Source organism: Manacus candei, unplaced genomic scaffold (genome assembly GCF_025592945.1).
Source record: "Manacus candei isolate 608988 ecotype Guabito, Panama unplaced genomic scaffold, ASM2559294v1 h1tg000050l, whole genome shotgun sequence".
Lineage (NCBI taxonomy): Eukaryota > Metazoa > Chordata > Aves > Passeriformes > Pipridae > Manacus > Manacus candei.
This window is the reverse complement of record NW_026138098.1, coordinates 35,723,395-35,747,510: the sequence shown is the minus strand read 5'-3', so window position 1 is coordinate 35,747,510 and position 24,116 is coordinate 35,723,395. Positions and strand designations below refer to the sequence as shown.

General features: G+C 44.3%; 2 protein-coding genes and 1 long non-coding RNA gene across 16 annotated transcripts in view; 2 read left to right on the top strand and 1 right to left on the bottom strand.

Annotated features, from left to right (window-relative positions):
- LOC127476606 (uncharacterized) overlaps positions 1-24,116 on the top strand; it is a 623,146-nt gene that overhangs the window by 46,979 nt on the left and 552,051 nt on the right. The window lies entirely within an intron of this gene.
- PCDH15 (protocadherin related 15) overlaps positions 1-24,116 on the bottom strand; it is a 670,595-nt gene that overhangs the window by 400,334 nt on the left and 246,145 nt on the right. The window contains exon 1 of one of the 14 annotated variants that reach the window (XM_051799602.1): positions 18,991-19,008. The exons of the other annotated variants lie outside the window; for them this stretch is intronic. The gene's annotated coding sequence lies outside the window, so the exon portion shown is untranslated. Of the gene's footprint in view, positions 1-18,990; positions 19,009-24,116 lie in introns of those variants that run through there. 14 annotated transcript variants of the gene reach the window in all.
- LOC127476639 (uncharacterized) lies at positions 7,250-11,304 on the top strand. Its single transcript, XR_007906692.1, has 3 exons — positions 7,250-7,997; positions 8,584-8,848; positions 10,493-11,304. It is a non-coding gene; the product is annotated as an uncharacterized LOC127476639 (long non-coding RNA).

The window sequence follows — 24,116 nt, the reverse complement described above, 5'->3', positions numbered from 1 at the left end:
TACATACATTTTCCTATATCATCTCCTATATCAAACTCCATCTCTCCACTTCTCTCAAAGTCTGCTCTTGAATTTTTATGCAGAAATTTATGACTTTTTTATCCATAACTCGGGAAAACAAAGAATACTAATCAGCTCTTGAAATATTCACAGAATTTGCTTTCTGCAGAGATTAATCACTACCTTTTTTTGGCTGCTTACAAGGCAAATTCCTGAACCCAAATCCCTAAGTAGGGTCGGGGGGGTGGCAGCAGGATTGCTTTGCATGCAAACATTTTTTTTCTCCTCATCTGTAGCAAAAAACAGGATTTGATTTTGCCTGAAAAGTACGTTAGAAGTTATCACCAGAAAAAAACACAAATGCAACTGTATCCCCTAGTACAACTAATACAACTTATCTGCTCCAGGTTTGTAAATCAATATCCCTATTTCCTCCTGCAAAGCCATACAGGTGGTGTTCCTAGAATCTCTTAGAAAACCACCATCTTCCAAAAGTCTCCCTCAACTACTAATAATATGAAAAGAGCACTATTCTGGCATTTTTATTGTAAGTTTTGTTGTCAAATTGGAGCAATGAAAACCTGATTTACTGTCAACTTTTTGTGGGAAATCAACTCAGTCGTATTTTTCTTGGCAACAGAAAGTAAACTTGAGTCAAAGTAAGATTTGTTTTAGCATTATTTCTTGTTTTCTGAATACATTTCATATATATTTATGTCTGCCTCTGTTTCTACTGCATGTAAATGCTGGTTTCACACAGCTGGTGGAACTCGGTTGGTTGCACACAGGGGCAGCGATCAAATCCAAAATTATAACCAGATTATGAGTTCTTTTTTTTTTCTTCCTCTGTGCCACATAAACTCACAACTGCATCTGAAGTCTATTTAAAGAATTTACTGCTAATGATAATATAAAACCTGAAAAACAGTTTTTAAAAGTCTCGGTGAATTTTTTTCTAAATGCAGGTCACTCAAACTTTTACAGTGCCTCAGAAAAAGGTCTGATTATAGACCAGCAGAGATTTCAAGCTGGTCAGTGTGGAACCTCTGAGTTCAGTGTGGCTTTATGTTAAATCAGACACAACAGAAAAGGGAATTCCATAAGGCACTGAACTTTCCAGATTTTTGAAAACTTGACACGTGGGGGTTCATAACCCACACAAGAGATTACAGGGAGTCACTACTGAAAGGTGTTGTCTGAAACAGCCTGGCCAGGAACTGAGCATTTCCATAAGTGATGATTTGAATTGGTTTATACAATCACAGAATGGTTTGGGTTGGAAGGGCCCCTAAAGAGAATCTCATTCCACCCCCTGCCATGGGCAGGGACACTTTCCACCAGCCCAGGTTGCTCCAAGCCCCATCCAACCTGGCCTTGGACACTTCCAGGGATCCAGGGGCAGCCACAGCTTCTCTGGGTAACCTGTGCCAGGGCCTCCCCACCCTCACAGGGAAGAATTTCTTCCCACTATCCCATCTATCCCTGCCCTCTGGCAGTGGGAAGCCATTCCCCCTTGTCCCATCACTCCATCCCTTTATCTTTACTTGGCTAATTCAGGCTGAAAAGGCTTCAACTCTCCTAATACTGACTCCTTTCTAAAAGCAGAACACAGGGTGCCAGTCCTTTCCTATGAAACACTCTTTGTCATCGAGCAGTTGGAGAGAAACCCAGGGGAAGAAAGGAATTGCCGATGTGTCCTCACCAGCCCACGCGTGTCCCAGCCCACGTCCAGCTGCTCCTCACTGCTGTTGTGGCCCAGGCTCCCACTCCCCCAGCCCTGCTGGAGCACAGCATGCTCTGCAATCTGCTTCCATCCCAGCAAAACAAGTGTAAGTGGTAGGTTGGGGTTCGTTTGGCCAAAAAAAAAAACAACACCCTTGGTTTTAGAAAAAGCCCTAGAAACTGCCCAGTTGTGAGGCTTGGGGAGGTGGGAATGCAGCAAGAGTGGTGGGAAACAGGAGGTTGACCTTCTCAGTAAATACAGCCAAGGAGAAACTGGGAACAGCCTTTCCACTCTGGAAAAATGGGGTACCTACATCTACCTTAGTCCTCAAGAGAAGCTGAGTCTGCACCAGATGCAGAGTTCAATCAGATCCATTTATCCTGCAGGTACAAACTGACAGCAAGAGACACCACATGCAAAACCTGCATGAGACAGGAAAGGATTTGGGATTTATCTAAGCAAACACGGAGCTGCAGCTGCTCCCAGACCACAAACTTAACGCTGTGGTTTCAGCCACACACTCCACACCACGAACCTGGGCAGAACCAGCAGACGGATGTTCCCAGACACAATCCCTCGCTCACACTCTGTGTTTCCCTGGCACTGAAGGACTTCTGGAACAGGGATGACATGAAATTGCACAACATAATTACACTGTGCTTCTTAACCAAGTGGCTGCTCTTCCATGTTTGTTCATACTCCTCCCGGTCCTCCTGAAATCTCCCTCCTACTCTCCCTCTTAATAAGGTCCAGGAATGCTTGAACAGCAGAGTCAGGAATAAAAGCTTCCCCAGTCTTTCACCCCCCAGTCTGTGGAATATTTATGTCAGCCTGTTTTAGGCTGTGCTTGGCTTGGCTAATATTTCTCCCACTTAAATGGAACTATCCAAGGAAACCTTCAGCAATGTTTTATGGCTCCAAACATATCTATTCGCAGCTATTTTTCCTCCATCAGCCCTCTATCCGCTGATAAACATAGTCAAACACAAAATCACAACCTCATGGCCCTTACTGTTCAAGACAATACCTTCATCTGCAAATACTTTGGTACCTGAAAGCAAATGGGTCCCTACAAGGCCATTCATGTGACAGATCACACACGTGCAGCGACGTTACGTGTGAATTCCCACAAACCTCTCCATGGTTGTAGTGACTCCCATTTGGAGTTTATGGAATGGGATTTGTCATTCCTCCTCATCTGCTCTCAGAGCCAGCCTGGAGGATGAGCAGAGCAGCAGAGGCAGGGCAGGATCATCTCTGTTCCTGTGTAGCTGAGCTGGTTTTGCTGTTCAGTGTTTGATGTCGATCTGCTCGTGTCATGGCCATTATAGGTACAACCAAGTCTAGCAAGTACCTTATTTTGATAAATTCCTCTGGTTTGAACTGCAGATTGAGGGCATTACAGTGATCACTGCTGTGCCCAGGCCTGACCCATCCTGGGATTCTGCAGCAAATGCATTTGCACGTCCCCATGTCCTCACCATGTGCCTACGTGCTCCATGCAAGAAGACAAGACAGAAACTGTTGATTAACCAAAGACATGTCACACTGATGTATTAAACCACATAAGAGACCAAATTTTGCCTGAGATACTGAAGCTAGAAGTTGAAGGGATTTTGATATTTGTAACAAACTTTTTTTAGCTGCCTCCCGGCTGAGACATTGGGGCTTCAATTTGCACCCACACCAGGTCTATTTTACATTTTACATTTTACATTTTACATCTATTTATATTTTTGGCACCTACAGTATTATCCAGTAGCATGATACAAACATAATAATTTTACTTTTTAAACTTCAGTAACTTCCTTAGGAAAAAAAAAATAGTCTATTTATAGAGCTTCTGTTTGTGAGATAATCAAAATAGTCAATTGAAATTTTCAGTAGTTTCCAAAATGCCATCAAACCCCAGAGATATTTAGAGGAGTTTTCACATTGCCTCACACAGAACAAAAGCCCAAGGCCTGAGTGGTTATTATACACCTTGGCAATCTTGCTGCTAGGTGTTCTCAGGCATGGCTAAAATTTGCTTCAAATTATTTGGTCTTAATCAGATTTGATCCCAGGTCTCTAAGAGTTCAGAGCTATTTCTGTATCTCCTACTGCCACCATCCCCTGTAGTCCTGCACTTTGATATCATGGATTTTGTATTTCTCTACTTAATGCACAACGATAAATGAAAACCTCTGGGATTTCCAGAACTTGTGAACCATCCAATCCAGCAGATCTTTTAAGCATGCAAATAAGTTTCAGACACCCTGACATTCCTGCAAATGAGAACTGAATGGGAGCCACAGCATTAATACATAATACTCAAATTAGAGCTCAGCAATGCATGAGTTGTTCAGATTCATATTCAAATGAGACAAACAAGTGTCAAATCCAGAGATGGCCTTCAAGGTGTCATTGAGTTTTACTTTTACATTTTTCCCTGCATTCCGTAAGTTGAGGCTCAAGGCCTTTACTTTGACATTTGTTTAAGAATATCCATCTTAAAAAAACACCATGTTTTTCATCAAAGGACTGAAAAGGATAAAATTGAAAAATTATAAAGAATGCTCTTTCTGCCCTATTTCCATTTTTGCAATTATTATATACATATTAATTTCAGCAAACTCTGCAGGAAATGGTTTCCACAAGCAGCTTTTTAGTTGACGAATTATCTGTCATTTTAAAACATTTACATGGTTTGTTTATGTTACGTGGTTAATTTTATTGTAATTTAGTATTAATTAATAGCTCTGTGTTTACAAGGTGTTTAATCAGTAACAACTCTTAATTACACCACAGCATTGCTTAATAAAACAACATACTATTTGCAATTTAGTTAATTTAGTTAAATTAATCTGTTATCCTTTTTTCCTGGGTAATTTATTGCATGATAAAAGCAGTCGTGAAACTGTTTTCATGGCAAGCGGCCCCAAAAGACTTTACATATATTCTTTTTTACCTCAACTACAGAGAAAAACTCACTGATTTCAGTGGGTTTCTACAGATCAGCATGAGGCTCAGGGACACCTCCCACTAGCCCAGGTTGGTCCAGCCTGGCCTTGGACACTTCCAGGGATCCAGGGGCAGCCACAGCTTCTCTGGGCAACCTGTGCCAGGGCCTCCCCACCCTCACAGGGAACAATTCCTACCCAATATCCCATCTAACCCTGCCCTCCTTCAGCTCAGGGCCATTTCCCCTTGTCCTCTCATTCCATGTCCTTGCAAAAAGTCCCTTTCCAGTCTTCTTTCAGGCTGGAAAGGCTTCCTCCCCTTTAGGCATGGGAAGGAACTCTAAGGTGTCCCCATCTCACCACACCCCAGGGCAGTGAGCCCCAGGCACTAACCAGGACGTGGGAAAGCACTCCATCTGCTTGCTTTAAATTTGCCACTGGATAATTTCATTGCAAATATGTTAATCCTACTACTTTTATCATGAGAAAGAATTATTAAATTGCCTGTAACCCCTTTTTCCCACGGGGGAGCTTCTATCCCTCCCTCAGGCCCAAGCCTCGGCTGCACCTCTCAGGCTGAACACTCCGAATCCATTCAGTGTCTCCTCACACGATGCCTCTCACCCAACTGCCCCTCATTAAGCCTTTTTTAGTCCCATTAGTTATGCACAGCCATTTCTTCTCTGTTTGGTATTGCCAAGCACTCACTGGGACTAAAATAAATCTTAATTATTTCAGAGCATTTCTTCCCGAGCCAACATCATTTAAAACTGTAACTCTGTCCCTGTTGAAATGGCTCCAGTCCTTTCTGAAGCCATTGTGTCTGTGACTTTCCAATTCCAGCCTGTGATATCTCACCAGCCAGCGAATTAACAAAAAAATGAAACATGGCATCTAGTGTTTAATGTTTGTCACAAGCTCAGGACAGGCATGAAAACACTTCCCTGTGTGACAGCAGCGTCACACTGAGCCAGAACCGTGCTGCTGGTGACCTACCCTGGATCATAATTCCCATGTTCACTTAAGTGAACAACACGTGGTGAGTTTTTAAAAGAGCAACTGAACTTGAAACAAACTACAAATCTATAAAGGGATCATTTCTGCTGTGAAATTTCCCACCTCAGTCCTTTGAGACCTCTCCTGTTGCCCTCCAGGCTCAGGGACAGGTCACAGATAACGGGTCACCCTGTTCTGGCCAGTTCTGCAGATGCTTTAGGGTGAATTTCTTGGCTCTGGTGACTTGAATACCAATCATATCTCTAATTATTTTTCTAACTTTATCTATTCCTCCTTGGACCCTTGCTTTATCTCCTTAAATTAGTGAGGAAACTGATTGCATTTGCAATGCTGCTCACAATGAGAGGAAGCATTAAATTAAACATTTGTAGACTACACTGTTCAATACTTCATCTTTTAGAAAATGAGTATCCTGCATTTTACTCTTACCTGGTAAAAAAACTGAAACTAAAAATACCTTAAGATAAATATTTTACTGCATAGAGTAGGAAAATATTCACACTTCAAAATCCCAAATGTTGCTTCATCTGACTCTGATTGTTTTCTGTTAAATAGATGATTATCCTGTTCTATCACAGCCCTCTGACAGACTGGCAGAGATGGTACACAACTGACACAGTTTTTGGAGGAAAAATGTTAGAAAAAGGAGCTGTTGAGCTATAAAAGCTTACAGAAGGAATTTTGAGGTGGCTGAGATGATACAACTTCTTAGCACCATCTCACATATTTGTTGAATAGTTGATAGGGTAATACCTTATCCTGATATTTATTTTAGATTTATATAGTTTTATGCCTCAACATAAGCACCTCTGCATCATTTGCCCCTTTACTAATTAGGTACTTCTGGATTCAAAGGCAGTGATGCCTTAAACAGAATTCACATACAGATTCTGGAAAGCAAAAGGCTTCTCAGAGTTTTTTTTTGTGTTGCTGTTTGTTGTTGATCATTCAACAAAATCAAGGCTGAGACTGGCTTTACATGGAGGTCTCTAAACTGTGCAACCTCTTCTCATCACCACTTACAGTGTTTTTTATATTTGAGGCAGCAGTGAGCTGACTTTTTTCCTCGGGACTTTTCCTTCTCTTAAACCTACTGATTGTGGGGTTTATTGTATTTTCTGTAGAATGATGAATTAATGAGGGTTTGCTTCAGCCTAAGCAATAAGCATTTCAGGTTGTATCGAAACCAGCAAGGGCAGCAGGCCCAGGGCAGTGCCCGTCCCTGTGCTGGCACCGCTGAGGGACCTCCAGGGCTGTGCCCAGTTCTGGGCCCTCAACAGGAGAGACACTGAGGGGCTGGAGCGTGTGCAGGGAAGGGAACGGAGCTGGGAAGGGGCTGGAGCAGCAGGAGGGGCTGAGGGAGCTGGGGGGGCTCAGCCTGGAGAAAAGGAGGCTCAGGGGGGACCTTCTGGCTCTGCAAGTCCCTGACAGGAGGGGGGAGCCGGGGGGGGTCGGGCTCTGCTGCCAGGGAACAAGGGACAGGAGGAGAGGGAACGGCCTCCAGCTGTGCCAGGGGAGGCTCAGGTTGGCCAGGAGGAGGAATTTCTCCCTGGAAAGGGTGGTGAGGCCTTGTCAGGGGCTGCCCAGGGAGGTTTGGAGTGCCCATCCCTGGAGGTGTCCCAGGAAGGCCTGGCCGTGGCACTCAGTGCTCTGGGCTGGGGGACAAGGTGGGCATCGGGCACAGGGGGGACTCGGTGACCTTGGAGGTCTCATTGGTCCTGTGGTTCTGTGAGAGGACAAAGAACACCAAGGGATGTAATTCTATGAAAGTGACCCCACAGTTCACTGGGGTTCTCCTGGAGCAAAGAAAGTGTATTTATGTCTTTTATGGACAAATCTCCACCCATGGCCTTAGAAACAACCTTTAAAGTACTTGCTGGTGGTTTGCAACAGAGAGCATTCTCCAGTCACTTCCATGCTTCCCACATGGTAAGGGACAGAATGCCTCCACTGAGGAACAGTAGGCTGTCCTGAGGGTGCCTTGTGATTGCTAATTGAGAGGAAGGAACACAGCTGGGGTGTTCTGGGCTGGTTTCCACTGCCTTTGAAGCACAGGAGGAGGAGGAGGAGGAATGCCTAATGCTGCAGAAAAGCAAAGGCAGCAGACCAGAATCCGAAAGGAGACCTCCCTGGTGACACTCAGTGGCGTGGAAAGAACCTCCCTACGTGACTCAGGCAGACACAAACACGGGGGAAAAACAGACTCTTCAAAGAAAAGCTCTACCAAGCACTTCCATGTGCTCAAGGGACACACACATACATTTGTGCAGCTCAGCTGTGACCTCCCACCTTCCTCCTGGAAATCTTCTGGGCATGTAAGCACAGACCCACTGTGACTCCCATAAACCCTCAGAATCAAAGCAGACAGTTGAACTGCCCGCTCAAAAAATTCCCTGCCCGCAAACCAACATGTTGGTGGGACATTTGAACTTAATTATTAAATATTGACACTGTTACAAGCACATCTTTCCTCTTGTGGGGAACGGGAATGTTATTACTCCAGTGCTTTCACACTTAGCAGGTAATGCAAGGTCCAGATTTAGTGCTACTGTCCTCTACTTTTATACTTTTCCACATTGTATAACATCATGTTAGAACAACTCCCCATCCCTGGAAGTGTCCAAGGCCAGGTTGGATGGGGCTTGGAGCAACCTGGGCTAGTGGAAGGTGTCCCTGCCCATGGCAGGGCGTTGGAACAAGATGATATTTAAGAACTCTTCCAGCACAAACCATTCAGCAATTCTATGATTCTGTGTTTGCATTTTTGTCCTCAGTTGGTAGTTACAAAATGTTTCAATGCTTTCCTGATGGTCACATAAGCAACAAAGAGAATAACTTAGGCATTAAGAGATTTTTTTTTTTCTTCTGTTACTCTCCTAATTTTTCCTTTATATTCTGCAGGTTATACAGGTTCCATTTGACTGAAACCCCCAGAACTGTGCACAAGTCTCAGGGCTCAGTGAACAGGGTGCAAGATGCTTCTACACCTTCCTCAGCACAGACTCTAAGTGCACACAAGTCCCAAACCCAGAAAACCCTAGGGAGGTAACAGGGTTTTAAAGACTGAGAGAGAAAAAGAAAAACAAAGAAGTCAAACAAGGGAGTAAGGAGAAAAGACACGACACATGAAGAGCACAGCAGACGCTGGGGAGGAACACACCACGAAGTAGGTGGTTTCCAAAGAATAACCTGACATTACACTCAAATGTGGCCACCCATTGCCACATCACTCATCTCCATCAATTATTTAGAAACATTTTAAAACTTGCCATCATTACTAACAGCTATTTAAATTTGGGATGCACAGCAGCTGTCACATAGTACTGTACCTCTTCTGTCCCTTATTTAGTACAAAATTAGTCATTTTTGCTGTGAAAATTCACAGGTGAGAGGAAATCTTAGAAATTAGCTTGCAAGTGTTTTCAGCTTCAAAAATCTGTCTCTGTAAAAGCCCAGTGATGGTTCTGCATTTCACCCTGTCATGGCTGCATTTTACAAGAAAAATAAGTCACGGCTCAAAGAAGGTAATGGGGTAATGTCTGACTGGGAGGGCTCCTGGCTGTCAGAAACAAGGCATGGGGAAGAGAAAAAAAAAAGCTGTGTTTCCTTTCTAAATTGCACAGTTGTGCTGAAGTATTTAGACCTAGCATGGGAACTCAGACACCCACACACCCCCCGGTGCCACGACACGCGACTCCGGCAACACGGGGAAAGCACGGCTCCATTTCAAGGAGAAATTCCAGAAAACCAGGTTCAAATAGCTTTAAGGTATTCTTACACCAAAGGAAAAGGGGGGCCAAGAACCTGGGAAATGTCCCTGAGAGTACAAAATGGCCCTGTCAGCTCCCAGAGTTACAGCCCCTCACCTGGAGGTTTCTTCCCTGACCTGACAGGGGGGATCAAACAGAGAAATCCTCCCCACCCTCAGACCTGCAGACCCAGGACGGCTCTCTCAGGGAAAAGGCCATAAACTGACCACCCCACAGATATTTTTGCTCTGACTGCCTGCCAGTGGCCAAAAGGCAGTCCATATTAACAACCTCTTTTGTAACTTGTAAGTTTAATTCACTTGTATTTTCCCCTCTCCCCATTTCCAGCAGGTCAGCAGATCCTTCTGCCTGCTGAACACCCGCCTGAGCTGTCACCTGGCTCGCCTAACACAACCAGCAAAAAATCAAATAATATAATAAAAAAAATCTTATGTTCCTCAAACACACCAACCTCATTCAAAGAGGGTTTTTTCATTCATACATTTTGTTTTAAACACGGATACTAAAGAAGGTGACAGCTCGGAGATCCCCGCCCGGGACAGAGCTCCCGACAGCATCAGAGGAGACCCAACATCCAACACGGAGTGTTTAGAAAAAGAGGGAATTGATTCTTGTTATATCAACTTTGAAACAGCCTCTGTAGCACTTGGAGAGCCCTTGCCTTTCAGGCAGGTTTTTGCAGGCTCTCAAGGCTTTACTTTGATTGCTGTTGTAGCTGAAATATATAGCTTTAGTACGAGGGGATTATCTGTTATCCGACCCTTTGGGAGCACCTCATGCTGTGACAAAGACTTTTTTCTCTGCCTAATCTCTTAAATTTCACATTACCAACAAAAGTACAGCACATCTAGCATTACATTCTTTTTTCTAATGCCCCTCAGCCCCCTTGAGGGCTAAACAGTCACTGAATGGTTATTTAACATCACCAGATCTGATTCCTAATTCACCGATAAACTGAAATCTGATGACATTTTTGGGTTCACATTCCCAATTGCTTAGTGTCACACTGCTCATTAATGCCTTTTTCCACTGTATTTTAGGGGAAAGAACAAAGTCAGAAGGGACAAGATCACAGCCCTGGAAATAAAAAAAACAAAACAAACCTTCTGCGCTTCAGGATCAGTTGATTTTGGAGTTCTCCACAAGGATTACCCCTGGCATCAACAGAACCACTTAATCCCTTGCTGTCAGTTGGTACATCCTCTCCTGGCTCAGACAAATCTTCACCAGCAGCCACTTTATCCCAAGAGACTGAATATCCTGCTAGTGAAAGGACATGAGTCTGTTTGAACACGGATCACACAAACCAGAGTTCTTTAAAGAACAGAAGGGCAAACCCAGGGGGGTTGTCAGGGGCTACCTGGCCCATCCTCAGGCTGGGGACACCTTCAAAGCCCAAGGGCACAAAGCAGAAGTCACAGCACTGCTCATCCAGAGCATTGCTGGCAAGTTTGGGTCATTTATCTTCACAGAGGCAGCAAGTCCAAGGGGAGCAGGAAGGTCCTGGAGTGGGATATGGATAGTGGGAGATGTTTCTGCAGCCAAAACCCACCAAATGCTGCCATGAGGAATTTTAATATAATTTAAAGACAAGGAGAACTGAAGACTTAAAGGTCATAACATTATATAATTAATTAGGGCTATACTAAATAAATCACTAAAAGTAAAAGCAGACAAAAGTTCTCTCACATCAGTTCACTTGCTCTTGGATTCAAATCTGCATCCCAACAGGGGAGGGTATTCCCTATTCCTGTTCTCTGTCTAAAGAATGTGCTGCAGTGCAGAAGAAATGCATAATAGAGAATTGGAGAGAAAGAGCCAAAGCAGTATTATATAATGTAATACCTGTAAGAATATCTTCATGCCAACATGGTCATCAGGTTCAAGAGCATCTCAGGGAGCTGAGGGGGCTCAGCCTGGAGAAGAGGAGGCTCAGGAGGGACCTTCTGGCTCTGCAACTCCCTGACAGGAGGAGGGAGCCAGTGGGGGATTGGGCTCTGCTCCCAGGGAACAAAGGACAGGACAAGGGGAAACTGCCTCAACTTGCAGCACAGGAAGTTCAGGTTGGATATTAGGGAAATTTTCACCAAAAGGGTGGTCAGGCCTTGGCAGGGGCTGCCCTGGGGGAGTCACTGTCCCTGCAGGTGTTCTAAAGGCACTTAAGGACATGGTTAGTGGTGGACATGGTGGTGTTGAGTTAATGGTTGGACTTGAAGAGAGCTTTTCCAACCTTAATGATTCTGTGATTCTACATTTCTGTTGACCACTCAGTGCTACACTACAGCAAAGCAATAGCAGAGGCAACCTCCCAACATTCCCATCTATCCATGAAATGCACAAATCTCGTCACCTTAAAGGAGCAAACACAGCAATTCTTACACACACACAAGGCAGAACTCCCACCAACAGAAATTCCTGGGGCAGTAGGCAGGAAGAGATCAGCTGTGTGCTCAGTGCCCACACAAAAATCATCCTGTGCTGCCCAAAATCCTCTCCATACACGTTCATCTCCCAGTCTCACCTTGCTCTCATTTTCAGTGGGTAAAGAGACCCAAGAACAGTACCTTGCCAGTAGCCTTCGAACCCAGCAGGCTTCTGGTGAAATAAAAACCACTCAGGGCACTGCTGAAGGCTGGAAGAGCATCTTGCCTTGCCAGGAGGGAGTTTTAAACTCAGAGAGGCAGCAGAGTGCTACCCAGAGGAGATGAGAGAAACGAGGAACCACTGTGTGAGGGTGCCTGGAGATCTTGACAGCAGAAAGATGGATGGGCAGATGTGCTGGAGGATGTGGAGCTTATGCACCCTCTACCAAGCAGCCAAGGATCCTGTTTAACCCAACTCAGGTCCCGGTTCCTGATCCTCACAGAGGTCCCCCCTGTGGCACAATGTGCTTTCCTTACCTCTGAACAGGCCAGGAGCAGAGCACTCAGCCTGAAACACTGAACCAGAAGAGGATCCCCAGAAACAGAAAAGACTTGGATCTGCTCACACAGTAGCCCAGTTTGGTAAGGAAGTCGGGAAATGATCCATTGATAATTGTAATATCCATTACACACAAGGATTTCAATATTTTTAAGATAGTTACTATGCTTTTTCTGCTTCTCTGCTTGTACTCTACATTATACAAAGGAGACAGGTTTGTTCCAAGGCATTTTTCTTCTCCTGGTTCATTTGCTGTGTCTGCCTGGCAAGCAGAGAAGCCACACAAACCCCACAGTATCCAAGGTCTGGTGGCCACCCATCCCCACACCAGAGGAACAGGTGGAGGCTCCCAGACCCAGCCAGCTCATAACTCTACTGTACCACTTCATAAATAATTTTCTTGAGGATTCCTAATCCTAGAGTGATTCCTAACACCTCATGAATGTTACCAACTTGCTTCCAAGAGTTATGGTTTTGTTGAGTGTGCAACCTGAGTGTTACATTCTCAGATCTTCCCTGTTAGTAGAATAATACACATTAACATTTTTGCCCTGCTAATCAGGAGAAGAAACAACTTTTCTATTCATTTTGGTGGGTACCACGTTAATGTTGCTTGATGTCCAGCTTTGACCTTCTTGCTGATGCCAACAACATCCTCAAAATACAAATGCATTTGCAGAGGTCAGTCCTTGCCCTTCATCCCCAACCAGAGAATCCTGCCTCAGTCTATGGCACTGACAAAGGAGGCCTTCAAGAAAGTCATTAGATAGATTTTTCTCTCCTTTCCCTCTTCCCATTCATTATAGAAACATTTAGGTTAGAAAAGACCTCTGAGATCATCAAGTCCAACCTTTGACCACCTTGTCAACTAGACCAGGGCAGCGAGTGCCACATCCAGTCATTTCTTCAAAACCTCTAGGGATGGTGACTCCACTACAGGATTTCAGTCCAGAAAAGTAATGGTCTTCATTGTTAAAATGCATGATATTGTCTAAATAAAATTCCATTTATTTTATAATTAAATAATATAAGCAGGAACCCATCTAGGAAAGGAAATGGCAAGGCCCAGTGGATGAAAGGATGAACCAGAGGAACTTTAATGAGAAAACTATATAAAAAAATCTGATTTTTAAAAAAATTAAAGAGTAAAGCCTTTGGAATGAAGCACCTTTCCTATGAGGAAAGGCTGAGAGAGTTGGGACTGTTCAGCCTGGAGAAGAGAAGCTTTGAGGTGAGCTAACTGTGGCCTTCCAGGACCTGAAGGGAGCCTGCAAGAAACATGGAGAAAGACTATTTCCAAGGTCCTGGAGTGCCAGGACAAGGGGGAATGGATTGCCAGAGTAGGTTTGGATTGGATATTAGTAAAAAATTGTTCCCTGGGAGGGTGGGGAGGCCCTGGCCCAGGTTGCCCAGAGAAGCTGTGGCTGCCCCTGGATCCCTGGAAGTGTCCAAGGCCAGGTTGGACGGGGCTGGGAGCAACCTGGGCTAGTGGGAGGTGTCCCTGCCCATGGCAGGGGTGGGACTGGATGATATCTAAGGTCCTTTCCAACCCAAACCATTGTGTGATTCCATGACAAGCTGAGGCAGAGGGAGCTCAGAGAAGGAATACCAGGTTGCAGTTTCCCCTTCCTGGGTGCTCTGTCTGTATCTGGAATCAGAACATATTCAGAATGAATGCCTCTTTTTTTTTTTTTAATGCAGCAATTAGATGTTCAGCAAAGCATATTTCCATCCTAATTCCATTCCCTTCATGCATCCCCCTTTAACTGATCCTATTTGTGTGCAGTACGACTTTTCTGCCATCTATGAGAAGTGTAATTTCTTCTTATGCCACACTGGGGAAAACTGTTCTATGATCCAGCTGTGAAAACCTATTTCCTTACAATGAATTCTTTATTGCTGGCAAACATGATGCTCTCATTACTTAAAAGTTAAATCCTATCAGCACAATATATCTAATATTTTATATCCAGTATATTATACCCAGTATATAATAGACAGTATTTTTTCATATTTATCCTCTGAAAAACAGATCCTCTGATCCCCTCCTTACCTAAATTAAATGATGGAGTGCCATGACACTTGTGTAGATCTTTTCCCTGATACCTAACAAAACCAACAATGAAATCAAATGCAGAGAAAAGTATCTCATTAGCTGAATCAGAGAAACTTCCCAGAAAAAAACAAAGATATTGGTAACATAACTGTTGAATTGCCCATTTGTAAGTCACTCATTAATCCTGGGAACAGGCTTTCAGAACTCACCAGCCTCTGCAGGACAAGAAGCTGGAGAGTCAGATCACATTCAAACACACCCCTTTGCCATCTCCACGTGCAAACACACCTGCCTGCCTCAGCCACAGGCACCAAACAAAGGAATTCCCAATATCCAGAACCTCTAGGTCAGTTCCACGGGAGACTTAAAATAAGATCAAGAACTCAGAGTGGCCGATCTTCACATCTGCCTATGACTTTACTTTCTGAAACCTTATTACAGCATTAACTGCTACCACTGCTCCTCAGCAGCTGAGGGGGATAATTTAGGGACTTTGACTATAATGTAAAAACGTGGCTTTGACTGAAGCAGCAGTAAGTAGAATAGCCAAAAAGAAGGGCAATTTTTCTCTGAAGCGTCTCTTTTACCACAGAGTGACTCTAAGCCTTTGCTACTGGCAAGGAATAATTAATTCTAAAGCTACTGAGGGTTTGTAATAGCATTAATTTCCATGAACATCTCAGTGTCATAGACATTTTAATTAAAAAAACCCCAAAATTACTTTAAAGTCTGGAGGATTTTGGTGTTTCCATTCTAGAGACCACACTCAAACACACCTGTTCGCTTCAACAAGGGACATTTTCCCCCGTCCTCGTGATGGTTCTAAAATGCTCCCCAGGATTTCTGTTCCACCCTTAGGCCCCTGCAAACCCTGATGAGCCCTTGGCCACTACTCATGTCCCACCTCTGCTCCCATAAAGCTTCCAGAATATCCAACCTCCCCACTGTGCTCCAGCAAGAGTACTTAGGACACACTTTCCAAGCGAGGCCATTCCTAGGGCTGGCCCTAGGACAGGCACTCAGGGAACTTCATTGCTTCCCTCACTCAAATGTCCAAAATCCCCTGTTTCCCACATTTCCTATGTTCCCATGACCCTGCTGAAGGCCTCAGAGGAATATTTGATGTGCAAACACTTGGGAGATGAATCCTATGGAAGTGCTGGATACGGTACCAGAACAGATTTAATTAAGACACATGAACTCCAGCATAAGTCACACTCTACAGCAAAGATCATGGGACCATGGAATCCCAGAGGGCCTTGGGCTGGAAGGGACCTTAAAGCTCATCTTGTTCCACCCCCTGCCATGGGCAGGGACACCTTCCACTGGCCCAGGTTGCTCCAAGCCCCATCCAACCTGGCCTTGGACACTTCCAGGGATGGGGTGGCCACAGGTTCTCTGGGCAACCTGTGACAGTGAACTATGTCATATTACATATATATATATATATATATATATATATATATATTTATATTTAGTATAGTATAGTATATTTATTTTGTTATATATAATTATATTCTGAAATATATTATTCCTGTTTCTGTTTGAAACAGAAAATTTAGATACATATTTACTAAGTAAAAGGGGTCTCGACATAAAAGAATTTAAAATTCCTTCCACATCTCAAATACACCGAAATAACATTATATGATCTTTTTTTCCCTTCAAGTCATCATGTAGTGAAATTGGAAACCAAGCATACAGCGGGGATTTCACACTGCCTATTTGTTCTGTACCCAATGAATGCATTAGAGACAGGGAGTCATTCAGGCTCCTTCTCCTCACTAATTCAGAGGGAAAAATACTCATTGTATTTGTCAGTGACACAGAATTCTCATTGCCCTCATGCCATATAAAGTAATTTTACAAAATGCCTATAACTGGTATGGAAGGAAGACACACACTGGCTTTCAAATTCCCACAAACCACCTGAGCTGTGCCCAAGTTTCCCTGTAAACTCCAGCAATCCCCAAAGACAATTATTTGATCCTCGTTACATCCATCCACAGGCTGCCAGGATGGGCAATTTGGAATTGTGGAAATTAATAGTTTTAATTAAACCATGAAAAATGCAACCACATTAAATGTGCTGATACACCAAGCTGGAAACAGAGAGGGATTCATCCATAAAATGCTGCAAGGTATGATGGCACACTATGATTATTAAAGCTTACAAATCAGTTACAGTTCTAAAACTACCACTGACAATAATTACAAGCCTAAAACAAACAAGTAATTTCATTCTCATATCAGGAGAGCTCTCCTCTTAATCTGTTTCTTATCAAGAACTTCTTAAGCAAAAGAGGCTGCACTAAGAAAATCACATTCAAAAAATCTAAAGCCACTTTTTTTTTTTAACACAAACCTAAAACAAGCAAAAAAATCTTGAATAAAACTGTGTGTGTTTTTTTTTTCTCTACATAACAGTAATGTTATGTAGAAAACATGAAATTCTTTAAAGACTTCACAACCCCAACAACACAGAGAAACACCAAAAAAAAGTGGTAGCACCAATGTTACCAGAAGGCCAAATGCTGGGGGCACAAATCCCAGCTGACCATAGGAAATGGTGTAGGAATCACAAGAGGAAAATGGGGAGCCTTTGTCACTGAAAATGTGATTTTTGCAAGTGTCTTTTGCTAGACAAAATAAATGTCATTTAACTGCTCCCTCTCTCTGCTCCTGTATTCTGTATTTTGTTATGGACACACACAAGTATCACAGTCAGTATTGTCCTAAAACTCTTCTGGAACCTACCAAAAACTGTATGTAACTCAGGGTTTGTTTTTTAAACTCAGCACTCCCAACACTCGCCTTGGCAAAAGGCCCAGCAGAATTTAAATTATTTGATTATACAGCACTGAACATTTTCCACACTTCTCCAAATGATGAGCCAAATTGAAATACAGGGTCCACACAGACTCTGAATATTGTATTAGTTCATCAAGTGGAGATGGAGAGCAAACCTCCCCAAACCAAAATCTTAGCAGGGAGATAAAAACAAGCCCGTGTCAAATTACAACTTAAATTACATTCCTGCAAAACCAGCGTGAACATTGAAATGGGGAAAACTGCCATGCAAATTATACCAGTTGGCAAGATGTGTTCTTTACAAAGGTCTAACATTCTGAGAGATAAATACTGTGACTTCTTGGGAAAAAAAAAACAACCCAAACATGAAGAATCCCAAACTATTCTACAGCAGTGTGAGCCTGATGACACCCAACAGCCTCCTACTACCCAAAATACAGACTCAATAGCTCAAAACACCCTATTTCCTTCAGACTGAATTTATGAGTACATTTTCCAAGCAATATGTGGGAGGCAAGCACACCAAGTGATTATTAAGTAACAGGATTTGTAGAATATAACCTTTGGGTGCATACCCTATGGCATTCCCAATCATTTCTCCCTGGATTTAACACAGTTTGTGTGGGAAGAAGCTTCATCTATCCTCTAGGGTCAATGCTGCACTGTTAATAACAGTAATAATGTGATTTGCACCTAAATAATTCCTGTATGAAGAAAAAAAAAGCGCATATTTTAAATTTAAAAATATTTCCTCTGGGGCAACAACCTCCAACTGGCAAATACAGGATGAAACTCAGAGACATGTGAGGCACCTTTCTACAGTGGTGCTCCTCATCTTTCACAATCCACAAGAGTAACTCACCAACAAAGGCACCCAGGACTAAAAAAAACAACGTGAAAGAGTTTGTAAGTGTAAGGATTGGGCTTGGAACCAATTTCACTGTTTATTTTGATGGTGATACTGGTGCACTGAACGTGTTTTATGTGAGGAAACTATTTGAGTCAATGAGTCAATCCCAGGATGGCTGTGAACTAGCACGTGTTGAGACAGAGAGAAAGGCAGACAGAACCCCGGGAGGGAGCAGGAAAAGATAGAAAGAGAAATTAAATCATTGTACTGGTCACATATGCTCAAAACCATTGTACTGAGAGAGGTGCAGCAGGGGTGCTCAGGTGGGGAAAGGGCTCCTGCACCGTAAAAGCAGCACAAATCTGACACGAGATACAGCTCCTGGCTATCCATAGTCCTGGAATCAACACCACTGCAGAGGAGGTGCTACTAAAGCTCCCCTTTCCTTTCATTTCCCACAATAACAAAGGGCTGTGAAGCAGGAATGAGCCCACTGAGGCTGGGAATGAGACAGATAAGCACTTATGGCCAAATTTACAGCTACTGGGCGGAAAGATTTCATCAACTGGGAGCTGAAGGAGAAAACAAACAAGTTCAAGGTACACCACAGTAATTTTATGAATGTCAGACCCCAGCAGTCTCCCACACCCTGGTGGCACAGCTGGAAGTATCCTTTAAAACTGTTTTTCTCTCCCTCAGGTGCTGGACAGAGGAGCAGCTTTCCCTGCTGAACCTGCAAAGATAATACGATCTGCTTGGCTGCAGCACCCCGAGGTCAGACATTAATTGTACATACTCTCAACACCAACAATATCAAATAAACCTCTGTGCCCAGGGCTGACCTCAATTTAATTCTCATCAGTAGACTATGAGTGGATACAAGTAATATCAGCACCTACCTACTCCCCAGATCCTCAGGTTTCCTTTTGGACACACTTTTTCTACATCCAATGCGTGTGGGAGTCATTACAAATCTGAAGCAAAGTAATGTGTAAGAGCTGGGGTGACAAAAAAAAGATAAAAGGGGAAGACATGAGGATCTGTAAGTAAGTGCAGTGCCTATAGTATATAATACATGTAGTAGCTACTTCTTGGGGCCTTAAAAGAGAGTGATGTTTACAAACATTTGTTTTCCCAAGGGTAGGTTATAAAACACCATTTGAAAGGTTTCATATCTGCTTCAAAGATCAGTACAGAAGAACTTCAATAGATAAGGATACATCATTCTGAAACTCAAACTGCTCTCCAAAGTCCTATTAATGTTCTTCATTCTCCCCTGAAGAAATGAACCCATAACTCACTCACAGAGGTTGAAAGGAACACTGTAAAATTGTCGGTATCTCGCAGGGCAAACGTCTGCATAGGCAAGATAGTGTGGAATTATGGCACATGTGAACCTCAAGCAACCTTCCTGTTGATATTTAATTACCTGCCACACAACTGTGGCTGTTCCAACTATAAAAGTCATAGAATCACAGTCACAGAATGGCCTAGGTTGAAAGGGACCTGAAAGACTATCCATTCCCACCCCTGCCATGGGCAGGGACACCTCCCACTAGCCCAGGTTGCTCCAAGCCCCGTCCAATCTGGCCTTGGACACTTCCAGGATCCAGGGGCAGCCACAGCTGCTCTGGGCAACCTGTGCCAGGGCCTCCCCACCCTCCCAGGGAACAATTCCTTCCCAATATCCCACCTAACCCTGCCCTCTGGCAGTGGGAAGCCATTCCCTCTTGTTTTGACACTCCAGGTCATCGGAAATAGTCTCTCTCCCTGTTTCTTGCAGACTCCATTCAGGCCCTGGAAGGCCACAATTCGGTCAACCCAAAGCTTTTCCTCTCCAGGCTGAACAATCCCAGCTCTCCCAGCCTTTCCTCCCAGCAGAGCTGCTCCAGCCCTCTGATCCTCCTGGGGTCTCCTCTGGCCTGGCTCCAGCAGCTCCATGTCCTTGCTGGGCTGTTCCCAGGGCTGGAGCAGCTCTGCAGGGGGGTCTCACCTGAGGGGCAGAGGGGCAGAATCCCCCCCTGAGCCACTGGACTTGAGGTGGACAGAGGTCAGGTGGGGTCTTTGCAAGGGACAAGCCTCCTTGGATAGCAAGTGTTTTACAGCCAGCAAAAACATTAAATATATCCAACTCTTACCCTAATAGCTACGAAGGAATGTGTTTCCAACCAGCTGAGGTTTTTCACTGTCCCTCCTTCAATGATTCCAATCTGGACAGCTGCTGTTGTTGGGTGTCTTTACAACTTTATGTTTGTTCTCTTTGCTCACACTCACAAGTGTCACAATCAGCTTTAGAAAAGCTTTCAGATCAGCAAGGACTGCAAAGCAAGGTTCCATTTTCTGTTTTCTTTTATGTATTTTTAATTAAGATATTGCAAATATCAGTCATTAGCTCTAAAAGCATGTACTTGTGGGACCTTTCCACTAAAAACCACTAGTGAGTTCACAGTAGATGTTTCCACTGGATCAAGGAATATCTGAGGGTATTGTATCATTTTTATAGATGTATTTACATGTCCGTGCTACAAAACAAGATTATGTGGTTGTGAAAATTGCATCTTTTCTCACAGCACTTAATTTCCAGCAAGTTAAACGTGGCACTACCGACAACCTGCATAATGAGCAAACTTGATGTGAAATAATTCAGGGTTTTCACAGCCTTCAGGAACAATTATGTTAAATATACGGTGATTTTAGTGACTGAGTTTCTTCAAACATATCTTCACAACCCTTTCCTCACCTTTCAGGCCTCCAAGTTTTCTGCTAGGGGCCTTGGTCACACGCAAAAAAAAATCTGCTTGTTGTTCTGGCAACTGAAAGCTCACCCCTCCGCTGCAGAGAGACTGCTGACTGCAGGGAGCTTTTATTTCTTTATTAAGGGACTCTGGAGGAAAAACCTCGCAGTGAGCAGCAGGCAGGGGACCTGCAGCTCAATGCAATTCTGTCACATTATTCTTTTTTTGTTTCTGGCCATAAGAAAGAGCCACTGGACATGGGTGTTATATCCTAAGTGCTCCCTCTGCCATCTGCAGCAGCACATTCATTTACTTTAGGATAGGGAGAGTGGAGATTTCATTCCCATCCTTGCTGTGGCACTGCACCTTCCTTTGTGGCCTCAGGAGGGGACTAAAGGAAGTTCTGAATCAAGGACTTACTTAGATAAGTAACCTTTGTGTTCCTTTTCAGGTCTCATGACAATTAATCTGTATCTTAGGGTTTGCGGTGGGGTTGCTTTCTTATCTCCAAAAGACACAGCAAAGAAACTTGAAATTTCCACATCACCTTCACCATTGCTAAAAAAACCCCCTAGAACTGGCATTTGTCTGCTGAAGTGAACAACCCAAGCTTGTCAGAAACAAGGAGGGACCAAGGACACATCTCTGCTGCAGCAAAGATTGCTCTGGTCCCAGTCCCAGGCTGTTCCCAGGAGTGCCAAACACCTGGAATCACGGAATGCTTTGGGTTGGAAGGGACCTTAAAGCTCATCCCATTCCACCCTCTGTCATGGGCAGGGACACCTTCCACTGTCCAACCTGGCCTTGGACACTTCCAGGGATGGGGCAGTCACAGCTTCTCTGTGAAATCTCTCCCATTACACCTCCCACTGCTGATTCTGCACCACTGGGGGAATGTTAAGAGGGATGGAGCCAGTTATCTTTACCACGAGGTTCAAAAGCCAGCAGTAAATTGCTTCCACCTTTGCACTGGCCTGGATAACACTTCTCAGGGGCACACAGATATCTGACACCTTTTCCCACAGTAGGATTGGTTGGTAATCTGCCATCTGCATCTAAAAAGAGCCTGAAATCTTCACATGTCCTGTGGGCTAAAAAGCTGTATTTTTGCACGTGTGTGCATTGTAACAATGGTGTCTGTAAAGGCAGGAAGTGTCTTTTAACTGAACATTTCAGCAGGTGATGATCTCCATTCTGAATGATCAGAATTTAGTGGTGCCAAAGAGCTTTCTGAATTTGACTGTTTGGCTGTTAATTCTGGTATTTTCCACACAACCTTTAGATTGCAACTATTCTGATTGCTCTGAAATGTGCCTAAAATTATACTCTTCAGCAAAACTCACACCAAATAGTCTTATTATGTGTCATCACCATAGTCACTATATCATTCCTTGCCATGTCTGTGCTCTCTGTGAGATCACAAGCAAAATTGGTCACATCCCTCAGTAAAATAATTTCTGGATAGCTGGAATAAGAGTCGAGAAACCATATTTAACTTTTTATAAAATACAGCAACCTCCACAAAGCACAGACAGACTGATCCTCTACCACTGCTGAATTCTCACCATAAAGAGTTTTGTTTGGCAGCCTCAGATTTACATACTTCCCTCAGCAAGTACCACATCAAACGTGACCTTTGTTTCAGCTTCATAGGCTCCCATCCTTCCCAAATATAACTTTTACCAAGTAGTAAGAGATGGGGAGGGAAAGGGAGGGACAAGGACACTTCCTGGCTCCCTGGTGCACACCCTGCACACAACTGTATTCAGCTCTCTTCCCAACCTTGTTCCCTTTGGAAGAGAAGTCAAGAGCATGTAGGGAGCTACAGGAGGATGCTCAGAAAGGCTCTCCTGGCTCCATCATCAAGGGACCAGGACTGTGGGGCACACCATGAAGTTCAGACACCTGTGTCCCATCACCAATAGGCACTCCACGGTACCTGAGTACCAAAGAGTGTCTCATAACTGTTTAATCACAGAATTGGGTTGGAAAAGCCCTCCCAGCCCATGGAGTCCCCCCTGTGCCCGATGCCCACCTTGTCCCCCAGCCCAGAGCACTGAGTGCCACGGCCAGGCCTTCCTGGGACACCTCCAGGGATGGGCACTCCAAACCTCCCTGGGCAGCCCCTGACAAGGCCTGACCACCCTTTTGGTGAAGAAAGAGGTACATTCCCATGTCCTGCTGTCAGCCCTGGCCCTGTGTTGTGCACTGAACCATCAACACCCCCAAACAACAGCAGATCCACAAACCTGGAGCAGGTAAGGGAAGGCAGTGGGTCCCAAACCCTCAGATTTAATGACAAATACCAAAAGCCACCTGGATTTTAATGCTCAGCCCAGAGCACACTCCAGTGCTCCAGCCCTGAAAAAGAGCTTCCTGCACGGGCTGAGAAGGGCAGGGAGAGAAAAACCAGGGACAGGCTGAGCTTCTCTTGCACCAAGCCTCTGTTGATGGTTTCTGCCACAACCATCCATCTTCCCCTTCTGTCAGCCAAGCACTTGGAGAAGTGTTCCCATGGTCCATTAAGCCAGCTGGAATAGGCCTGGAATTGACCCACTAATGCAAAGAAATCATATTACTCTGGAAGGTACAATTTGTTACAGGACTGCACCCAGGCTGCAAAACCACTGGTGTGAGAAGCATCCCACTCCAGCTCATCAGCTATGCACTTGTGGCACGGGCTCCATCTGGGCCATGCAACAGTGAGCACAGGACAGTAACCTGCAGCTGTCATAACATTTGTAGGCACAGCAGCCTGGGGGCCTTAACAGGGTTAAACAGGGCAGTCAGCACAGAACTGTGCATGAACGTGTCAAACTGAACTCTTCAGCTCTCCACAGAAGCCTTTCCCTGCTGTCTGTATCACTAAGGGCATCACATGCTCATAACAGCAGGATTAAACACAGTTGCCACGTTCATAAAGAGAGGTGAGATGGAAAACACAAAATAGGAAGCTGGTCGTGTGTGCTTTGCACATAGCCTGGTTAGGGAGGGGAACCAGGGGTTTAGGGCCTGGGAAGAAGTGGGGAAAGATGCTGGCAATGCAGGAAGAGCCTGGAAATGGGGGGAGATCTGTGCAGACAAATGTCAGGGGATGCCTAGAGACCTTGGCTGGTGATGCTCAGGACTGGTAATGGAGCAACTGCAGGAACAAAGAGGATTTTCTGTCCAGCCTTTCCAGCCAGCAGTGACCTGCCTGGTGGGCAGGAAAGTCAGGTGATAATAGCATGGTGCTGGGCTGAGGGTGGCTCACAGGGCTGAGTGTGAGAGAGAATCAAGGAGGGTAAAAG